The following is a 23,196-nucleotide window of genomic DNA, read 5'->3' on the forward strand; positions in this document are numbered from 1 at the left end:
ATGCCCTAAAATGAGCTGGCAGGACGGATGGACGGCGTGGATACACCACACATGCATAATGGTGGCCATACAGTCGGGGATCCACCGAAGCAGCGTCCTACTATTCCGGTCGGAATTCCTCCGTGGGGCCCACTGGATACACGCTGTAGTCATGGATGATAGGATTGGTCCGCTGTGCATTTGTTGCTGGCCTTTGATTGGTTGCTTTGATCATACAATCTGGGGGATCTCAACGCCATGTGCAATCCACGGTGATCAACTACCATGAATGGTCTAAAATGATCGTAGATGGCCCACCTCCGTCCTCGCCCTCGAAAGGAAATTGAACCGCCAGGATGACGTAAGAAGAATTGGTACCAACGGGTCATCCCCGCCGTCCAGCTAACCTGTTCACGCGCCTATTGTGTTATTTCGGATTGCCCAATTGATGGGCTGCCTTTTCCACGGGAACTTGCAAAAACTTTGATGCTCTGGCAGAGGGTGATGGATGATACACAGGCACTTTAGAAATTAATTCAAATTAAACCGTTCAAATTACGGGTGCCATTTTAGATTTATCATGATCCGATGATTACACTCACTAGATTACCTTAGTACCGGATAGGTGGAAATTCTTTGGACGGTTGTAGTTGAAAATAATCCATTGGACTTCGTTGAACAAACCAGTGTCCATAAATCAACGGTCAGAATTGTTCAACCTGTCTGATCTTCTGATTGTAACTTAGCCATACTGGGTTCCAAAATTTAATCGGTTTAATTTCAGTTAGTATCTGCCACGTCTACCATTCCGAATTGCCTGCGTATCAAGCGCCATACGAGCCAGAGTATCAAATAAATTCCAGGAAAAGAGTTAAGTTTAGTTGCATGGATGGAAGTTCCTACTTCAGAACAGCTATTTCAAAGATGTTTTGAATCGCTTCATTAATTGCCACCTTTTCTCCGTTTAACAGCGGGGAGTTATTTGATACTCTGCCAGAGAGTGAGGGTCCATATACACGCACTGTTCGGTTGAAAATGTACCATATGTATAACTAAAATTTGACCATCCTTATTATGGGACCCACTGTATCCGATCATAATCCAAAAAAAAAAAAAAAAACATTTAATAGATGATCCAGATCTGATATATGGACATTCGTTTGTTCAATTTAGATCATTGATTTTTTTTCATTTTAATGGTCTCCTGAATTTCTGTCATTTATGGCTAAATAGGATCTTTATTTATGGGTAATATTTTTTTTTACCCATTCAAAGTAGATTGACGGTGTGGATTCTTGTTTTGACTTAAATGTGTACTATTTTTGCGTGCAAGCGTACAGAGGATGGATGAACACGCGGTGTTAATTGCTAAAGAATTCAATTTTCATACCTTGCCAGGGCTATCAACGGGCCGGGCCTGGGGTTGTCACAGCCCGGATTTTGAACTGTTTCAGACCGGCAATATTCAAAGTTCTGATTTTGCAGGGCCGAGCCCGACGCATTGACACCCCTTCTTGAGGCGTGGGCGTACAGGCAATTCACGTCCGGAGTTCCTGTGGTCGGAAGCAGTCGGGCACACAGAAATGCCTGTGACAAATCCACTCCGTCCATCAGTTTATCAAGACCACAGTAAGGTAAAATTTTAAAAATCTGGCCGATCCAAAACTCAGGTGTGCCACCATTGTAAACTTTGTAGGTTCCACGGAAGTTTTGTATCAGGATGGTATTTGTGCTACAGTTTATCTGAGATGTAATAACCCCATCATGCCCGGCTCCAGGAAAGTTTAATGGTCGATGTTTCTATTATCATTGTTTTGTGTGATGTGGCTCATTGCATTATTTTTGGAATCATGTTCTATCATGATCTTGAGAAGTTAGAAATTAGTGTATGGAGTAGATTTGCTGTGGGCATCTTTTTGTGCCCGGCATAGCTTCCGACCAGATAAACTTCTTGGGAATGGATGGGCAAATAGTTTGTTACAGCACGAACGTCCAAAAATTCCGTTTGAAATGCATTAGGACACAATTCATAAGAGTGAAGAGATTGTGAAGGCAAATTGGATTGCGTACTGAGTAATCCGTTTGACATGCATTAGGACACAAGCCATGAGAATGAAGAGATTATGAAGGGAAATTGGATTGCGTACTGAGTTACTCAATAGGCTTTTATCGTACTGAGTAAACTTAGTTGGGATTACTTTGAATGTATGTGGTATATCCACGCCGTCCATCTACTTTTCCAGCTCATTTTAGTGGTTGAGGCCAAAATTTAATTATATAAAAATATCAAGTGGACCACACTATAGGAAACAGTGGGAATAATAACTTACACTGTTGAAATCTTGATAGAGCCGACAATGATGTTTATTTGTCATCGAACCTGTTCATTAGATCACAAAGACATGGATGAAGGGAAAACTCAAATAATAGCTTGATCCAAAACTTCCGTGGCTCCTAAAAAATTTTCAACAGTAGAATTTCAATTCACAATGTTTCTCGTGGTGAGGTCCACTTGAACTTTGGATATACTTTGTTTTTTGGCTAAAGCCCTAAAATTATCTTTTAAAATGGATGAATAGAGTGGATAAAATATATAAATCACGGTAAACCCCATTGAGTTTACTTATTATGCTTAGCGTACTGAGTTACTCGGCACGTAGTCCGCTTCCGAAGCGAAGGATGGTGCCAATGAGCAACGAAACAAGTAGAGATCCACCTTTTTTTAAGTTACATATGACCCTTGTGTACTACTTTAGTTGAAAATAAAATTCTATAAATAGCTATAAGACCAATCATGCTTCATGGGACAAAATATTATATAGTTTAGTAATAACATATTCTTATAATGAGTGTAGTTGAAATGAGTTTGTTGAGATGGATTAGTAAAAAGATAGAGAATGAAGGAATAAAAATGGATGTATTCAAGGGACCTTATGGGCAGCACAAACAGGTAATAAATAGATATAAGGTAACATAAAGCAAAATTAGATGGTTGGATGATTTAAATGGATGTCAAGGGTCATTATGGTTAAGAGTGAGTTGGTGCAAGCTAAAGGCTTTAAAATGACAAGGTGAAAGGCCAAAAGGATTATGGATGGAAATAGTAAAAATATATAATGATTGATTGTTGGGAAATATTTCGAAATAAAGAATTTTATGTACAGAAAATTTAAAATAAAATGCTGATCGGAATCAATCAAGCTAAAGCACGTAGCAGATACATTGTCCTTAAAGCGAAATTCGCCCCATATACTCTCAAGTTAGAGATCATTGATGGGTTGCTAGCGAATTGCTTCCCAAATATGACAAGCCTTATTTTGGTCCTGCGTGCTGCAATCACAAAGGAACCACCTTAGGAACTCGACTATCGCAATCAGTGTTTCTGGTAGACTCAATGAGTAAACGAACTCAGGACTCAGTGAGCTTGAGGACTCTTATAGATTTGTTCTTATAGAAAATAAAAGTGAGAAATTTGTTCTTATAGATTGTCAAATTTCATAAGACAAAAGTGTTTCAAAGATCAGATCATGAGTATGGAATTACAACTACTCTACATGCCCAGAAATCAGCTTAAGATCGGCTTATGATCGAGTTAAGATCGACACATCTTCTCAAAGAAATTGACGTCCGTATTCAAGACAAGGTCAAGTCAAAGTTTCAGACAATGTGACTCATGTATTTGTTAAAACACAGGTGGTATAACCCTAGAAAGACCTTAGGATTAGGTACTTTAAAAAATTCTCTATCTCGGGTTTTTATAAGTGTTTTTGCTATGGAATTCGACCAACCTAACTTCAAGCCTTAGCAAAATAATAACTTTTGTTGAAAATTCGATAGCCTAAGTTATGGTTTGGCTAGCCTAAGCTTGAAATTCGGCTAACTCGAGAAAGTTCAGGTGAAATTCCACCAATGTAATCTTTTGAAATTTGTGGGAATTCAGTCAGCCGAATTTTGGATAAACCTTATCCCGCGCAATCCAAGAGCCGTTGGACTGAATCCAGTGGACTCCGACTAGCCGAAGTTCTAACCTCTTTGCCTATAAATTGAATCTCTCTCTCATTCTAAAGGACAATGAAAAATTACTATAATCCTTCTATAATAAAGAAAAGCTCAAGTCCTCAGCAAAGCTATGTATGGTAATTATAAATTTTAATTTATAGTTTATTCAATTTTCCTTTTCTCAAGATCATTTAAGTCTTATTCTGAGAGAGTAATTTATAGTCTTCTTTGAGATCTAAGAGAATTAAATCAAGTAGCATTTGGGTTTTCTATTTCTAAAATCTATAAAACCCTAGTCTCTTTTTGTCTGATTGAACACTGCGCCATTTACGTTAAAAAAAGAAGTCCTTATGCTACAAGCTTTTGTCATGTCTTCGAATCTACATTTGAAGATAAGTTCTTTTTAGATTTTTATGAGATAGCCAGTGAAAATCTCAGTGGGATTTCTATTTGTGATAGCCCGTGAAAATCACAAAAGAGTTTTTATTATGATAGCCCATGAAAATTATAATGAACTATATCAGATTGTTAAGGTGACCCTGTGAAAACCTTATTATAGTGAAAGCCAAAATTACGAGGGTAGTAATTTTAGGAGTGGAGTAGGTGTGGTTGTTTTAAGCACTGAACCACTATAACCCCTTGTGCCGTGTGGTAAATGCCCTATTCTTTTTTGTGATTGGATGTTATTTTTTATTTCATTCTTGTGGTAAATGTTGTCATCCTTTTATATTCTCTTGCTAGTTTGAAAGATTGATTTTAAAGACATCCATGACATAAGTTTGTCTTGCCTAATATTTTAGGTGAATGTTATCCTATGAATTATTTGAAATCAAGGTTTCAATACTCAAGCGATTGAGATTTTTTTAATTTTTACATATTCTGCATTTATTTCGATTATTTGGCATTGTTCTATTCCCCCCCCCAAGGACATCGCTAGCTCTCCATTTCAAGTGGTATCAGAGAAGGTTGCTCTCGCTCTTTTTTTTTTTTTTTTTGGATTTACCTCCTTGAGCTAGATCCAGAGTTACAAGATGGCAAATTTCAAAAGCTTATCCATTACATGGCCACCTCCCCTTGATGGTTCTAATTATTCTCACCGAAAAGCCAGGATGAGGATTTTCCTCAAATTCATTGATGAAAGTGTGTAGCAAGCTACTGTAATTAAATGAATCTCTCCTATGATGGAAGTAGTATCCGATAATGAAACCATATCAATGAAAGAAACCGCATACAATTTTTAGACTACTGTTTAGAAAAGTGAAAGTACTGTAAATGCAAAAGCCATAAATGCAATAACTTGTGCTCTATCACTAGATGAATTCAAAAGAATCATTTCGTGCGATACAGCTAAACAAGCATGGGATATTTTCAAAATGACACAAAAATTAAGAAACTACTATTGTCAAAAAATCTAAAATGAAAATCCTCATAACCAAATTTGAGGAGATTCATATGGAAGAAATTAGTCTTTTATGAACTTTTATATGAAACTAAATGATATAGTAAATTCCATGTGGGGTCTTGGAGATAGAATCCCCAAAAGCAAGGTTTTTGTAAAAGTATTGCGATCACTTCCTGATAGGTTTAATTCTAAGGTTACTGCTATATAGGAATTAAGGTATACATATACTATGAAAGTTGAGGAGTTAGTTGGTTCTCTTCAAACTTACGAGCTGAATTTCAAAGCTCATAAAATCAAGTCCATAGCTCTTAAATCTTCTAAATTTAATTCAAAATAATCTAATGTAAATTATGATTTTGAAGAAAACGAAGATGATATGGCTGTGTTGGCAAAAAAATTTTATAAAATTTTCAAAAATAAGAAAAGAACAGATTTTCAAAAACCATCTGCTAAAAGAAAAGGAAATTCAAATTTTTGGAAATCTAAAACAAAAGATACCCAATGTTTCAACTGTTCTGAATATGGGCATTTAGCTTCTAAATGTCCTAAAAAGGATAAATCTAGAAGAAAAAGCATGATAGCTACTTGGAATGAATCATCAAAATCTAAAACTAATTCTAAAACTGATGAATGAGACCGGAAAAATACAAACGATTTGAAAGCCTTTATGACTATAGCCAGAATTACTACTTCAGATAACTGTGATATATCTGATTATGAAACTCCAAGAAGTGACTCTGAAAATGAAGATGATCTTCAAGATGCATATGATGCCCTATACAGAGAAAGTTATAAAATTGCGGCTAAATTGAAAATTCAAAAAGAAAATTATGCTAAATTACAATTAGAACTTGAAAAAGTTGTTTTAGAAAAATCTCATTTTTCCAATTATTTTGAAAAGACTAAATTAAATTTGAGTTTTAAGACTTCTGAATTGTAAAAACTTCAATTTGAAAATGAGAAAGTAAAACTTAAAGTTTCCTCCCTTCAGAGTTCAAAGGACACTTGGAAATATACCCTTGGTGACCAAAAACTTGAAAAACTACTAACCTCATATAAGCGATGTAGTGACAAGTCTGGACTAGGTTATATTAAAAATAACTTTTTGAAATCTAAGGGTTTTGCTCCTACCTTTGTAAAAAGAGAATCCTCGAACTCTAAAGCAGAGACTCTAAAAGATTCAAACTATAAAAGGAATTACTTCAAAAACTCAAAACCTTTTCAAGTCTTTAAAATAAATAATAATGCCAACTATTATAAATGTCAAAGGAATAATAATAAAAATCCTCATTTAGCTGAAAAAATCGTAGACTTGCTTAAAAAGCTATTGAAATCAAACTCTAGTAATACTAGAGTATATAGAAAAAAGAGAAATCCTAACTCCCAAACACAGCGTAAAGCAAGAGATCCTCCTAAACCTAAAACCGTAATGAAATGGGTTCTAAAGGTTAAGTGTCTTATATCCACACAACTTTCAAAGCAAGTAGTCATTTAAGATGGTACCTGTATAGTGGATGTTTGAGACACATGATAGATGATAAGGCTATACTTTCGAACATCAACCAAATAAATGGTGGTTGAGTTACATTCGGAGATAAAAGCAACTGCAAGATTATTGGCCAAGGTAATGTTGAACTTCTTAACTTACCTCTCTTTGAAAATATTTTATATGTTAAATAGTTAAAACATAATCTTTTAAGCATATCTCAGATCCGTGATAATAAACATGATGTGAAATTTTCATATCACGGATGTGAGATAATTAATGAGAAAGGAAATGTAATATTAAATGGTCGCATAACTTCTGAAAATTGCTATATAATTGATAATTCTTACTCAACAAACCATTCATGTTACATGGTTCAAACAGATGAAACTAAACTATGGCATCAACGTCTTAAACATGCAAATTATAGAGATTTATATAAATTGAGCAAAAGTGATCACTTACGTGGCCTACCTATCACGCCCCAAACTCGGAAACTAGGCTCACAAAATTTTCGATCGTCGACAACCTCTGTAGTACCCCATTCTCGGCTCCCAGCACCCATACACCAGGTTCTGATCCTGGGATCCTACAAGGAAGATTTCAAACATGATTTTGATTCAGTATAAGCATAATCATAAGCATAACCCACGAACAATAACCACAAGAACACCATCATAAAATCCACTCTGATAAAAAACTTTGAGTACAATGCGTATGAAAGGGAAATACAAGATAACGAAAATAACAGAAACTCCAGAAGCTCGACTGCACACTCCAACTGTGGCGAGGCTATGGCTGTGTCCTGGTGTCACCTACACGCATCAATCATGCATAAGCTTATATAAAGCTTAGAGGGTGGTGTAAGTGTGTGCGTAGTATGAACGTGCTCAGAATGCAATGCCAGAGTAATGCGGAATCATGCCGATGGGTACATGAATGCAATCAGCCGTACCAAGGCTATGCGGTGCAAGTTATGAATGTTATCGGCTATATCAAGAACATGCAATGTGAGATGCAACTCAAGCATACCAATCCTCATCCAAATCCTCATACAGCTCAGCAAGTATCAATACAGTTCTCATTCTGGATAATCACCGGGGTCTAGTACACTCTACGCTAGCTTGCCGCCCCTATCCAAACGCACAACTGGAAGAGTGGAAGAGACCTCACTATCCGCCTGTCAATATCGGGCTCGGCTCGTTGATAGAGGACTCATTCCTCAAGCTGGTTAAACTCAACCTAGAAATTATCCCCTCACTCAGGTGGGTAAGGTCACACCCCTTTCCAACTGACCACGACATAGTGGGAGACGCGGCCTACTGGTATACAGCTCTTGCGTGCTCATGTATCCACTCGGTCTTGATGTTGGAGTCATCCTCTGGTACCATTGGGTTTAGTGATTTTCACCTAGGGACATCTATGGCGCCTCGATGCTTAGTAACAATATTTTTGGTATCCGATCCTGTCATCCACGATGTGTTTGTGGAGGTCATAACCCTGATATTGCTAGGGCGTATAGAAATCATGTTATACAAATGTGAAATGCATGAATCACACTACCAGTCATGCAACAATCCTGCGCGTATCGCGTGCTCATGAAGGGCAACTCCGTCTATCAGGGAGCCCATAAACAATCTGTCCGAAGGCATATGCTATGATCATTCACTCCTCATATCAAGCATACATATGATGCATATGAGCAAGGAGCTATACTAAATATGTTATATGGTGATGGACTTTATTCATAACGATGATGGGCCTAGACGGTCTACATACTACAAGCATGGGCCTATTAATGGGCCTTAGAGAGAATTACAACGCGGACATTTAACCATCAATGCTCTTACAATGTGGACGTCAAACCATCATTACTCCTAAGGCACGGCCATTAAAAATTCATTACATGAATTATGGTGGGATCTCACATCGCAATGAGCTTCATATACATCACAGTCAGCTCATACAAAGGCCTCACATACGTCTCATTGGGCCTCATATAAATCAAAATGGTCTGAATTAAATGGGTTGATTCAATGGGCCGAATCAAATGGGCCGAGTCAAATACTCCATGCATCCATCGCTAGGGATCAAAGAATGAATCATATTCAAATGATCATCTGGACCATACCACAAATGGCAGTGGTGGTAATGATTTCCATAGTTAAATTTCTAGTGGGCCCACCATAGTACTTATTTTCCATCCATACTGTTCATATGGTTGCTAGGATCTGAACAAGGAAGGAAAACAATTATTATATTGAATCAAACTTTTGTAACCCAAAGGGATTTCAAGGGTGGGCATTCAACACCACTGTTTTCTATAGTCCACTTGATATTAGATCTGCCTTATTGTATTTATTTATTTATTTTTTTTTGTCTCAAGCCTTAAAACTATCTTTTAAAATGGTTGGACGGTTTGGATGCAACACATGCATCAGCGGCCCCATATAGATGGATGGCATAGATAAAGCATACACCTCAAGGTGGGGGCCACACTGATGGAATGTGTGGAGTACATACATTAGTGGGTCCCACATGGGGCCCACCATAATGTTTATTTTCCACCCATATATTGGTACGTCACACAGACCCATATAACAACAACAATAAATAAATAAATAAATAATATATATATTTATATTGATCTAGGATGTCTGGAACCAGAGGTTCCAATGGTAGATGTTCCATCCTCACTGTTTTCTGTGATGTGGGCCACTTGAGTTCCACATACAGTTGATCTTTTTGGGGTGGCCCACAACTGGAAGGGGGCCATCAATGCATGGTGTTGATGTTCTACACACACCATGGTGGGGCCTACGACTGGGACCGTGGGTCCCTGCCTCTCTAGTCCATGTGCAGAGGACGCTACTGCACCGTCCTCTGGATAGCAGCAGCAGTAACGTCTACTACTATATATTATTATTTTTAATTTTCTGATAGTTTTTCTTAAGTGGGGTCTGCATCAGGAGAATCCGACCCAACCATTGAACTCTATGGCTCATGACAGACCAAATGAGCCCAATATTCAATGTGTTTTGGTGTGAAGAAACATCAAGGTGGATTTTAACGGTAAAACCACTATTTCATATGGTATGGCCCGCCCGATAATCGGATTGGCCTCATATTTCGACTCAACGTTTAAAATGGGCAAAGAAATAGGGTGAACAGTGTGGATTGGATTCATACATTAAAGTGGGGCCTGCATGAGTGGTCCACCCAAGGCTTGTTAAATTAACTACTATATATATATTTGTTGTTGCCAACAACACACCACACTCTCAGTTCACAGTTCACTGTGGGGCCCCGTCCAGCGTCCCTGAATGTTGGACGGTGTGGAAACAACACAGGCATCATGGTGGGTCCCACATGGATGTGGCCCACCATGCATGTATATATATATATATATATTAATATAATATAAATATATTATATATATTTCAATCCAGCGGGTGGGATTTCCCACCGTCCCATCAGTGGACGGCAGATCTCCCTGAAATGCGGTGGGCCACACCGTCTGATAGATGGAGTAGATTTAACACAATTCGGTGGGGCCCACTTCATTCTAGGGGGAGGAAGAGAGAGAGAGAGAGAGAGAGAGAGAGAGAGAGAGAGAGAGAGAGAGAGAGATTGTGATGAAGAGGAGGGACCCCGCCACTATGGGCCCTCCATTTCTTACATTACATACTTCAAACGGGTCCCACCACATGTGGCCCAAAAAATGAGATTTAACGGTGGATCACCCACCTATATTACTCCTTATTTAGCTCCTTGGACTTGTATACTCCTTGCCTTCAATTTTGATGGAGGTTGATGGTGATTGGAAGGTTAAAATGGGAGATGAGAAGGTGGGCCACACTTAGTATTTGGGAGAGAGGAGCTTGGACATTGGAGCTCTTATGAGATTTGAAAAATTGCTAGATAATGAGAGAGAGAGAGAGGAGTGATGGGATGATATGGGATGGGTGTTTGTAAGGAAAGGATATGGAGAGGTAAGGTTTAGTTTGAAAGTTGGAAAAAGAGGGATGGGTAGGGAGAGAGAGTGTTGACTTGGGAAAAAGGAGGGATGGATTGCTTGTACTTCAGGTATGGAGTGTACTTGACTTGATTGATTGATTGATTAATGGGATATATTGTAGAGATTCCCTCAAAATTCATAACATGCGGCATTTTCTTCGAAATGAACACGGGCTCACATCTCCTAGCCCAGGTATCAGTTCGGTGCATGAGTCACGGCGACGGCGCAGTCGCTAGGGTACAAGATTCGGGTCAAGCCGACTTCAGTATGTAGGACTCGGCTTAAGATCGCGCACAAATATCGGATATAGGTCGAGGGTTGCCAGAATTTAACCGGAAAGACTGCGGAAGCCTACGAAATGGTACGGACTAATATACGGGTCTTACACTACCAAAACTGAAAAAGATAGAAAAATATGTGGCGCCTATCAAATAAGTAAACAAATTAGAAGTAGTCAAAAGAAAGTGAATTCAGCCGCAACAAGACCTCTTGAACTTCTCCATATGGATTTAGTTAGACTAACTAGAATGGAGAGTACAGGCAGAAAGAAATATTTTCTATTGGTAGTTGATGACTACACTAGATACTCTTAGATAGCCTTTCTAAAAAAAAATCAGATACTTTTGATGAAGTCAGAAAACTTATAAAATGCATCCAGACTGAAAAAGAGTTATTTGTAATCAGAATTAGAAGCGATCACGGAACTGAATTTGAAAATAGCAATTTTAAGAAATACTGCAATGATCCTGGTATATTGCATGACTTTTCTGCTTCAAAAACACCTTAGCAAAATGTGGTTGTTGAAAGAAAAAATGTAATTATGTAAGAAATGGCTAATGTAATGCTAAATAGCATGAACTTACCTAAATATTTATGGGTTGAAGTTGTTAGTACTACATGTTATATAATTAATCGTGTTTATATTTAAAAACTAAAAACAAAATAACTTATGAACTATGGTTTAACAAAAAGCCCATCGTTAAATATTTTTGAACTTTTGGAAGCAAATGCTTTATTTTATGTGACCGTGAAAAGTTAGAAAAATTTGAAGCCAAAAGCGATGAGGGAATATTTCTGGGTTATACTTTAAATAGTTGGGCATACCGTGTTCCTAACAAAAGAACTAGGGTTATACAAGAATCGATATATGTTATGATAGGTGATCAACATATCACATCTAATCCTAATCAAGATGATGATGATATCAATTTGCTTAATATACTCGAGTCTTCATCTAAGTTTGACAATGCTGAGTTAAGGTTAGTCAAAGACCATCTGACTAATCAAATACTTGGTAACCCTCACATTGACGTTCAGACAAGAAGACAACTTGAAAATATATGTAATCATGTCTACTTTACTTCCCAAATTGAACTGAGTAATGTAAATGAAGCGCTCGTTGATGAAAGTTGGATAAATGCGATGCAAGAGGAATTAAATTAATTTATTAGAAATGATGTATGGTATTTGGTTTCCAGACCTACTGACAAACATGTGATTAGAACCAAGTGAATTTTTAAAAATAAAACTGATGAAATGGGGAACATTATTAGAAATAAGGCATGACTGGTAGTACAAGGTTATACTCAAATTGAAGGTATTGATTACGATGAAACCTTTGCATCAGTTGCGCGCCTTGAATCAATTAAATTATTTATCTCCATTGCATGCTATAAAAATTCAAAATATATCAAATGGATGTAAAAAGTGCTTTCTAAATGGTGATCTAAATGATGAAGTTTACGTTGAATAGCCAAAAGGTTTTGAAGATCCCAAACTTTCAGATTATGCTTACCAAGGTTCTTTATGGTTTAAAACAAGCTTCCAGAGCATGGTATGAAATTTTGACTAAATTCTTACTTACTTATAATTTTGCTATGGGTAGTGTTGACAAAACCATATTCATCAAGAAATATAATAGTAATATCCTGATTGTTCAAATCTATATTGACAATATTATATATAAATCTATGTGTGTTAAGTTATCTACTAAGTGTACAGATCTCATGAAATCTAAGTTTGAAATGAGTATGGTCGACGAAATAAACTATTTCCTTGATTTACAAGTCAAACAACTTGAAAATGGTATGTTTATCTTACAGACCAAATATGCTTTGAACCTTGTAAAGATGTTTGGCTTTGAAAATGTTAAGAAATTCAATACTCCGATTAGTATGATTCTTAAACTCTCAAAAGATGAACCAAGTAAAAGTGTAGACTCTTGATTGTATCATAGTATGATTAGTAGTCTTTTATATTTAACTACTAGTAGACCTGATATTGCATTCAGTGTTGGAATCTGTGTTAGATATCAATCTGATCCTAAAGAAGCTCACTTATCTGCTGTCAAACGGATAATCAGATATGTCGCAAGTTCTACGAACTTAGGCTTATGGTATCCACATGATACGTTTGTACAAATCGCATGTTATATAGATACAAACTGGGCAAGAAATGTTGATGATAGAAAATCTACCGATGGTGGATGTTTCTATGTTGGAAACTGCTTAGTATCATAGGTTACCAAGAAACAAAACTTCATATCTTTATCCACTGTAGAGCCTAAATATATTGCTACAAGGAATGCTTGCACTCAGCTAATTAGGATGAAAAGAATGCTAGTTGATTATGGAATTACGCAAGATATTATAACTTTATATTGTGATAATTCTAATGCAATAAATGTCTCTAAAAATTCAATTCAACACCTCGTACAATGCATACTAACATAAGATATCACTATATTCGAGAATTAGTTGAAGATAAGTCTATAATGTTGGAATACATTCAAACTGAAAAGCCGCTGTAGATATACAAACTAAGCCCCTTGACAATGTTAAGTTTTCAAATCTAAAGCATGGTATTGGATTATGTATCGCTAAATAATTATTTGTTTCCTTTGCATTCATGTTTATGTTTTTTTGTAATTATGATATGCATGAAAAGAAAAATAAAAAATAAATATAAATGTTATAATAAAATAAATAAAATTAAAGTTTTGGAATTTTTCAGCTAGCCTGTTACTAACCGAAGAATTCGACCAACCTAGCACATGCTTGGGCTAGCCCAAGATCATACGAATTACTCAAAAGGGGGAAAAACCCCCCAATTTATTTTCACTCCAAATCTTCTTACTTGGCTAGCTGGTGCCCCATTCGACCGACCCATCAACCCAACTCTCTTGTAAGTGATTTTATTTCAATTTTCTTCAAGATTTATGTTGTCCATCACTAGATTTGCAAGTTTGAGTAGTTTTTCTTCATTTTGAAACCCTTTTTCTTGTTGGCTTTTCATCAAAATCTTATCTACCTTCTTCCTTGCATTTTTTTTTTTTTTGTAATTTCTCTTGTGCATTTATAATGGAACGTAGAGCTAAAAAATCTATTCGTAAGGCTCAAGCTGGTTCATCTTCCCGATCAACCCCTCTTGGTGTACAAACCTTGCACTCACCGGAGGATGATCCAAAAAATGTCTGAGACTTCCGCACAAAGGATATTATCATTGAAAAATTTCTAAATCTAGACCATTTTGCTTGCTTTGGTCTTGTACCAGTTCTTTCTGAGGTTGGATGAGAACGTATTTTGAATTGGGGTGGAACGACTTACCGGTCCATCATGCAAGGGATGTATGCTTCTATTTGTGATGTTTCACTTAAGAATTTGTCATTCTTTATTCAATTTGTAGAAGAAATATTAACTAATACGCCTTCCGTCATATCTACTTTAATGGACATAGACATTATAGATGATGAAATTCCAATCGCCACACTTTCAAAGAAAATGTCTAGCTCTGAAAAGCAAACGATTACAAGAGCATTGTGTGGTTTCAATGCTGAATGGCGATTTGGTAATGCATTACCCTCAAATAAACTATTTTCTAAATACCGCGTCTTGCATCGTATCTTCACTTCCATTGTGTATCCTAGAGCGGGGAATAAGACTGATCTTACTCCCTTTATGATTAGAGTCTTCAATGCCTTTGTTTCGGGTATTTGTGTCTGTTTACCTTCTTTGATTTGCTATATCCTCATTCAATTTTGCTTGCATACAAAGCATGGGTCGATTCCACTTGGACATCTCATGTCTAGTCTTGCTTTTTATTACAATGTCCAAGTCCCTACGTTTGCACTGAAATCCGAACTCCCTTTTAATAACTCGAATTTGAATATGATGAAACTCACTCCCCTACCTAAGCAACAAGAAGGACAAGAAGAACCACAGGCAGGAGACACAATCATGGATGATATTTTTAATGAGTTAGAAGATTCTGATGATCCAGCTGATTCTGACTATCATCCCTCTCAATTTGATGAGAGGTTATTACACTAGAAGATAAGGTTCAAGCTCTGCATGTATCTCAGGCTTCATTGGCCCAAACCCAACGGTCTACAATGAAGTACATGAAAAAGTATTTTCATCACATCAACTGGAGTTTGCAGCTTAATGATCCTTTAATGCTTACACCATCTTCTTCTGGGTCAGATTGAGCTTGATTTATTTATCTTCCTTCCCTATGTTAGATCTGTACTAATCTAATTTAATGGCTTGTTTGGATATTTGAATAATTTTGTCATTTTGGATGATTAGCTTGCTGATAACATTCATACACTGTAACACCTTGTAGTTTTTAGTACTCGGGTGTTATCTTGAAGATCTAAATTAATTACACGTATATGGGATCACACATGACTCACCTTATGCATCATCATCTAGTGGTCCTCAATCTATCCATCTGGACCATCTAGTACAATCTTCATTCATATGTCGAGTCATCTGACCGTTGATTCTTACAAATGAACAATCATCTCATCCCAAAAGTGACATTGATCTTTAGGAACCCACCATGCTGCTAGGATCCAAATGGTGACAGAAGTCTAACCCTACCTTATTAGATAGATTAAGCCATACGCTATCAATCATAGGCTTAGATCGTCAGATCCACCATTCGTTGGATCCACAACGTCCAACTTAAAGGTCTGTCACCTGGTCATCACAATCAAACCATCGGACCACCAATTCAACCATGGATCTTAATTTAGAATGACCCTTAAGACCGTCGAAAGAAACCTCCATTCTTAGATCAAGCGATCCAATCATTGAATTAAGCAAATTAGTAGGATGTCGAGAATTTAGAATTACACGTTCACTTGGAGTGGCCCAGTTTAATGCAAGGTAATTATAATATCAGGGTATATAGCTAAATGATACATAACGAGTAGTCCCACATTTTAAATATAGGTACAATGAGAAGACAAATAAATAACAACAACAACAATAATAATAGTTAATGGTTAAATAGTATAAAATCATAAGATGGGTAATCTTAGTTACCTATATAGTGGGACCCACAACATGAATAAAAATGCATGCAAGTGTGAAGAAGAAAATAATAATAATAATAATAATAATAATAAAGTGAAATAAGTAATGATAATGATATATAGTTTATAATAAAGTAATAAAAAAATAAATTAACATTAATATTAGTATTTGGTTAGTAACCCATTATGAAAGACATACAAACAGCCCATTAGGACCCTAGGACCTTTCGGATAGTGATGGATTAAGATCAGAAAAAAATCCAGCCATTAGATTGTTAGGAGTGTAATATTATCACATAAAACAAGTCGTGGGGCCTGCCTAAGCTCTAGATCTACCTGATTTTTTGTTAGAGGACCTGATTAGGGCCTCTAAGGAGAACGGTTGGAGTGGATTTTTCAAATACATCATGGTGGGTCCCACACAGTGCATGTGTACAATAGTGCATGCGTACCTGTGACTACAGGACCTGGTCAAGGCAGGTTTAACCTGCTAACCCGAGCAAAAGAGGAAACTTCCTCTTTTATTTTCTTTTCTCACCAATGATGAATGAAGATCGTCCATTTGAAAATGGGCCCACCATTGGCCATTGATTAAACGATTTAAACTGTCCATCGCATCGACCACTCAAATTCTACCAGAACCACGCCACCACACGAGTTCATGCATGTGTGCATGCGCACAAATGTAGACCCAAATAGAGCCGCATGCAGCATCTTTTGAAAGCGGAAACTCTATTTGTTTCTCCTTGCCACATTGGCAGTCCGCATGCATCTCTCCTCCATCTCGACCGTTGGATGCGGAGCATCTGAGCCCTTCAACATAGGGTTTTGGCTGTGCAAGGATAGCTGGATATTCCTTCCGTTAGAGGATATCAGTTGCCCTAGAACTCACTCAAGCTGTTCATTACTCATTCAACGGTGCAAGAGAGCTAAGTTGCGATATAAAAGGAGAAAAAGAAATTTGAACAGCTGCATCTCTTCTCAGCCTCCTGTGACGACTCATAAAAAAAAAACCCGAAACCTTCTGTCGTTTGAACCACCAAGGACATGCAACTAGAGCTTCAAAATCAATGGTCTGGAAGCATTGTGGAATCAATAGAAGTCATCCACAAGAAGCAAAATGAAGAAATGAAGCTTCATCTCGAATTTGCCATTAGAGCTTGGCCGTCTTCCTCGTCGAAGAATGGTCAGGTGAACCGCGGGTTCCAGCTCTATTTCGTCTGCCAAGAAAGACATCTGAGTTCATCTTAAGCACCAGGACTCCATCATGGTCCGACCATTAAAGGGAAACAACGGTTTAAGCCAAAATAACGTCTGCACTTTGCTATTTCAAAGTCACACCGAGTTGTCGGGGCGAGATTTGGATGCATGGGAGCTTCCCTTGTTGGCTATGATTGACAGGAAGAAAGAGAAGAAAAATAGAGAAAGAGAATGGAAGAAGAAAGAAAGAAGAATAATGAAGAGAAGACATGAGGGGCTTATCGTCTGGCTTCATGCTGCACTGAGTCAACACAGCTCAGATCGCGTTGAACCCAATCTTCCAGTGGTATTGCTAGATCGAGTCCAAGCCCTATTTGGTCTAGCAGGAAGATGAGAAGAAGATGATGATAGAGAGAATAGGTAGGGCCCTTTCAACTTGCGGCTCCGGCTAGTCGACTCAGAAATCTGCCCAGCTGATTGAGTCTGGCCCATTGTCATGTCTCGACCCCATCTAATTAAGTAGTGAGGGAGATCAGTAGAAGTGTGAGGAGAAGATCTGGGGGCGCCATTCTCATTCTACAGTCATGCTAGCACTAATTGAGTTAACTCGGTTCTCATCGTCGAGTCTAAGCTAGAAACGGGTCTAGAAGTTGAGTTTTTGACTCGTTATTTGACTCAGTAGAGGGTCTAGGTTGGTCCCTAGGGCTTGTGTGAGTCTAGCTTGTTGCTAGGTTGGGTGAAAAGGGGATGGATAGAAGATGGAAGAAGGGAATAAAAGAGAAGAAAGAAGAATGGAGGATGAAGGGGAGACGGGCATGTGGTACAACTGCCGAGTCAACTCAGCTCGACCAGGGTTGAAGAAGTGGAGTTGGGTTGAATCTGGTCTATTTCAGTTTAGTTCAGTTCTGACGCTGCCAGGGAACTATAGTTGGTTGACTTGCTAAGTTTGGTTTGAGTTGGGATCGAATCTAGCTTTTGGTCGAACCGAGTCAACATAGGTGAGAATTTTCATTTCTTTTCATTAATCAGATTCGTCATTAGTTACTTTTGTTATTAATAATATTGTTATTATTTTCTATTTGTTGTAGCAATTAATGTTATTTTAATGCTATTGATTAGAAATTATAATTAATATTACAATGTGTTAATTAGTATTGTTGTTATTATTATCATCAATTATAATTCTATTATTAATTATCATCTGGTGCACAACTTAGATTTCAAAGTTTCTAAACAAAAAAAAGGAAGAAAAGGGCTAATCCTAAAGCTAAATTGTGTATCAAAAACCTGAAGTTAAGATCCTAACTATAGATGGTGTGTAGAACTTCGATCTAATCGTATAATCTTACAATTCATGGTAGGGTCTAAGTCTATAGGCGTGTAGACTTCCTAGCGACGTCGTAGGTGATTCAAAATATAAGGTGATGATTTCTTCCCTCGAGCTTTCCATTTTTCCATTAGCTTAAGTGATAGTTTTTATTTTAATTTCAGTTGATAATTGATATCATTATCTTATCATTACATGTGCTAGTTGTTGGAATTGAATGCTAGATTACGTGCTCAATATTTATCCTGCATATTTTCTCATGCTTGTGGATTACTTGTGGATTGCTTATGGAACTTAAACTGGTACATCAATCAGTGGGAAACCCCACTTGTAAATGTACACCCATACTTGGGATGTAACTTGATTAATTGTGTTTGTAATGAGCCCTCGATCTAGTGGTTATTTTGAATAATATGAATATTGCAGTGGGCCTACCATCCATGGGTTATTGTGTCTGCGTGACTTTTGAGGATGGTCTTTTTATTGCATCGACTTGATATTTACCCTATGCGGCTTCGATTTGATATTTTCCGTATATGATTTCGATTTATTATTTACCCTATGTGGCTTCGACTTAGTAATTGCCATTTGTAGCTTCGATGATTTATTTCTCTATAAACATGTGATGGTAAAGTTTCATATGTTGAACTATGTTGGCCACTAGTCAATGGGCTTCCATTAAACATCTTAAGGTGGAGGTCTCATGAGTCAGGGATGGTGAGAATGAGACACTATACTTGAGCTATTGGCCTACGCTGGGTGATGAACCCCCTAGTGACCTTTAAGCTTTATTAAACTGGCTAGTTGTAAATGAAATAATAACAGATGGGTTAATCATGCATTTATAGCATACAGGTGATGACGGGTGGCTAATTTTGGATGCTGTAGCATGTGTCTATAGGATTTAGTTGGGGTATCGTTTCTCTAGCCCACAGACCACCGACTATCAGCCCACTTTCAGTGAGCTTGGCACTACACATGTATTATGTACTTTCACAGGTGACCGGCCACATGCATGGGTTTCTTCCAAAAGCCAACTGGATGAGCTTCCTCAGTTGATATGCACTCATGCATCCATGCATTTAATAAGATATCATCATGTATTGTTTCGAATGTCTTTGTATTTATAACTATGCTTACCTAATGTGGCGATGTGTAATCTTGATGGGAATTCACACTGAGCTGGCCACTCATTCATCGAATATATAACCGTACAAGTAGTGTAGGTGGCCTAGATGATATTCGTGTTCATATTGATGAGGAGCAGGGTACAATTGTCAAGGATGCATGACTGTATCTGCCAAGTGTAATTCCGTAATCTTGCGGCTCAAGTTTATATGCACTTTATTATCTCTCATGCATTAAATTGTGTAATTCTTGTATTTGTTAAGTATAGAGACATTGATTTATATAAGTCATTTGGGCAACTGCTCGTATATTTGAATGTGTATGAAGATTCCATTTATGCTTGATTTGTTCCTATTCCGCCTAAATGCTCACTCTAAAAAGAAAAAAAAAGAAATATATACGTGGAATTTAGATTTTTAGAGGTTAACACTCGGGTTTTTGGAAAACGAGTCATATACTTGGGTTCTGAAAACCTGGGACGTTACATACACTGTTTTAAACAGTGTAATTTAACTAAATGCTTTATTTTCCCTGCTATTCCTGCTTATTGATATTCCTTCTTTCTAATATTCTTACTTATTGATATTCATCTTATGCTTCATAATCTCTCATTTAATTTGTTCTTCCTTTGTCAAGTTGTGACAAAAAGGGAGAGAAATTATGGAATGCATGCTAGTATGTTTATACATACTATGGAATGAATGCTAGTATGGAATGAATAATTTGAAGCTATGGATAAAGATGATAGTAGAATGGAATGCTAGAATGCTATATGTATATTTCTCAGGGGGAGCATCAATTGAGCATAGTTGGAGAGTACATGGATGCTCACATAGGGTAGCTTTAAGTCTGTTATATCTTGAATCTGGTTGATCTTCTTAATAGATGTATTGTGTATGGTTAATCTCGTTAATGGATGTAGTACTATGTAATGTTGTGTGTTTTGTCACGAAATTGACAAATGGGGAGATTGTAAGTGCTATTATGTTGAGCACACATAGATTGTCAAATTTCGTAAGACAAAAGCGTTTCAAAGATCATATCATAAGTATGGAATCACAACTACTCTACATGCCCAGAGATCAACTCAAGATTGGCTTACGATCGAGTCAAGATTGACACATCTTCTCAAAGAAATCGACACCCGTATTCAAGACAAGGTCAAGTCAAAGTTCAAGACAAGGTGACTCATGTATTTCCTAAAACACAGGTGGTATAACCCTAGAAAGACTTTCTCTATCTTCAGTTTTTATAAGTGTTTTTACTATGAAATTTGGCCAGCCTAACTTCAAGCCGTAGCAAAATAATAACTTTTGTTGAAAATTTAATAACCTAAGTTCTGGTTCGGCTAGTCTAAGCTTGAAATTCGGCTAGCTTGAGAAAGTTCGGGTGAAATTCCACCAATGTAATCTTTTTAAATTTGTGGAAATTCGGCCAGTCGAATTTTGGATAAACCTTATCCTACGTAATTCCAAAGCCGTTAGACCGAATTCGGTGGACTCCGTCCAATTGAAGCCAGTCTTAGGCTAGCCGAAGTTCTAACCTCTTAACCTATAAATTGAGTCTTTATCTCATTCTAAAGGATAATGACAAATTACTATAATCCTTCTGCAAGAGAGTGAAGCTCAAGTCCTCGACATAGCTATCTGTGTGGTATTTATAAATTTTAATTTATAGCTTATTTAATTCCCTTTTTCTCAAGATCATTTAAGTTTTATTATAAGAGAGTAATTTATACACTTCTTTGAGATCTAAGAGAATTGAATCAAGTAGTATTTGGGTTTTCCATTTCTAAAATCTATAGAATCCTAGACTCTTTCTGTCTGATTGAACACTACACTATCTACGTTCAAGAAAGAAGTCCTTCTGCTACAAGCTTCTACCACGTCTTTGAATCTACATTTGAAGATAAGTATATTTACTGTATTTCTTTTTAAGTTTGTCTGAGATAGCCAGTGAAAATCTCAGTGGGGTTTCTATTTGTGATAGCTCGTGAAAATCACAAAAAGATTTTTATTGTGATAGCCCGTGAAAATCACAAGGAATTGTATTAGGTTGTTAAGGTGACTCTGTAAAAACCTTATTATAGTGAATACCAAAATTATGAGGGTAGTAATTTTGAGAGTGGAGTTGGTGTGGTTGTTTTAGGTACCAAACCAATATAACTCCTTGTGCCATATGATAAATGCTATATTCTTTTTTGTGATTGGATGTTATTTAGTATTTCATTCTTATGGTGAATGTTGTAATCCTTTTACATTATCTTACTAATTTGAAAGATTAATTTTAAAGACATTCGTGACATATGGTTATCCTGCCTAATATTTTAGGTGAAGGTTGTTCTACGAATTATTTGAAATCAAGGATTCAATACTCAAGCGATTGAGATTTTTGTAATTTTTACATATTGCGCATTTATTTCGATTATTTGGCATTGTCATATTCACCCCCTCTCTAGGACATCGCTAGCTCTCCTTTTCAGAGATAGTTTTGCATTAGGGGGAATGGCTTCCCAATTGGGTGCATACAAAACGACAAATTTGACCAGAAATACTACTTTAAAACCTGTATTTTGACCAGTTTGACCCCTCAATAAGAGCTTGTTGGCTCCTCGATCAACGCGTGCACCCTACATGCACGCTTACAAATTCCATGGCCTAACCTAAGACAATCGCACTACTTTGGGCAATGGTATGGCCCACCAGTTGGGAGATTTAGAAAAAATAGTTAACATAAAAAAAAATCAATCTTGATCATGACATCCGATCACAAAATGACAATATAAGATTATTTTTCAAAAAAAGAAAGAAAAAAGTGTCAATAAAAACGTACCTCGATCACGAAATGACAAATCAAATTTTTTTTTTAAAAAAAAAGTGTTAATAATTACCGACCTCAATTATGATGATTAGGTTTCTAAACAAGTAACAAAAGGATGAGTTAGATCAATCCAAAAAGAAAAATGCCAAATAAAAATCACATGACCACACCTCTATACAAAATTGGATGGATCTTTTCAAAATAAAGGGCCCTAAGAAAATTTTTAAAACTTTTTGTAATATAATTCCTATAAGTGGAGCACATTTTAGTTTGTCAAATTTCATAGTCCGGTTACAATCACAAGCTCGAACTGAAGAGAATCTATCAACTCGATCAAGCATTTGGAAAGAAGGCTCAATATTTAAAGGGAAAACTTTCATGATTCAAGGTTTAGAACACTTCGTATGAGTCAACCTACAGGTAGTATAAACCTAGTTTGACCATAGCTTAAGTGTATTTCACTCATGCATATTTACAATCACATTTTATGTTAAATAGTCTAAAGTCTGGTTCGGCC

The sequence above is a fragment of the Magnolia sinica genome, chromosome 2, assembly GCF_029962835.1.
Source record: "Magnolia sinica isolate HGM2019 chromosome 2, MsV1, whole genome shotgun sequence".
Taxonomy (NCBI): domain Eukaryota; kingdom Viridiplantae; phylum Streptophyta; class Magnoliopsida; order Magnoliales; family Magnoliaceae; genus Magnolia; species Magnolia sinica.